We start from the raw sequence: 1,034 nt of genomic DNA, 5'->3' as shown, positions 1-1,034 counted from the left end.
CAGGAAATTTGAAGCTGTGGTTAACAGTGTCTTCTTGAGGACTGACAGATGACACAGGTGGCTTAGCGTGCAGCCAATGCTAACCCTGCGTGTTGATGGTATTAATCATCTCGACAGGTTGCGGTGTGGCAAATTGTTCAAGGCGGGTCTCCTGTTTGGGAGGTCACTGGTTCAGATCTTCGAGGAGGCTTGCGTGAACACCAGCCTGCGGCCGGCCGTACGCAGTGGATGAACTTGCCGTGCTGGACCGGCGTGACCCGCAGGACCCTCGTTCCTAGTGCAGCTCACCGTTGTCATTCCCCAGGCAGTAGACGCCTACCAGAAATCGCAGTGTTGCTTCCTGCAAAGAAGTGCTGCTGGAACTTTTTATAGGCTCTGTTACTAGGTTTTTGCTATTAAGCAAGGGCTAAGTGAACGCTTTTTTTTGCTGAAAAGTTTACTTTTATGTTTTCTGAAACTCTTCTGGTCAAACCTAGTGAAAATCAGAGGCTCTGGATACTGACCCCAGCTTGTGTTTTGTTCAAACTCTGAAGCTTCTGGTTCACGAGGAGGTAAGGGAGTTGGACTAGCTCAGTGAGCAAGCCAAAACCCAATAGTTTTCCAAGTCTGTTGGTAGGTCCCCAAATCTGCCAGTCTGAAGGAGTGATCCGTGTCTGCCTGCCTGCAAAATGCCAGTCTCGTTTTGGGGAAATGCTGGGGGTCCGGGGACCATGAGCGAGCAGGAGCTAATGCCCCAAATGCCTGCAATAGAGAGGAAGGATATGTTTTATCAAAGTGCGTCCCTGCTGTTTGAGTTCCCGGTTAGGAGCCTGATATTCATCTAAAAGCCAATACAGGGAAGTAAACAGTGACTCTGGTTTTGAGTCCTTTTTTTTTCCTCTCTCAAATTATTTAACCTTTTCATTACTTAAAGAGCAGCTGAAACCTTAAATCCCAACCGATGTGATGTGTTTGTCAGGGGATCTCTGCTGCTGGTCCCTTCTTGTAGCCATGTAAAAGCGGAGCAGAGGAAATATTTTTCTAAAGGCGGCTAA

This window comes from Rhea americana, unplaced genomic scaffold (genome assembly GCF_003343005.1).
Source record: "Rhea americana isolate MKP2758 unplaced genomic scaffold, rheAme1 scaffold_21, whole genome shotgun sequence".
NCBI classification, from domain to species: domain Eukaryota; kingdom Metazoa; phylum Chordata; class Aves; order Rheiformes; family Rheidae; genus Rhea; species Rhea americana.
This window is presented reverse-complemented; position numbering follows the sequence as displayed.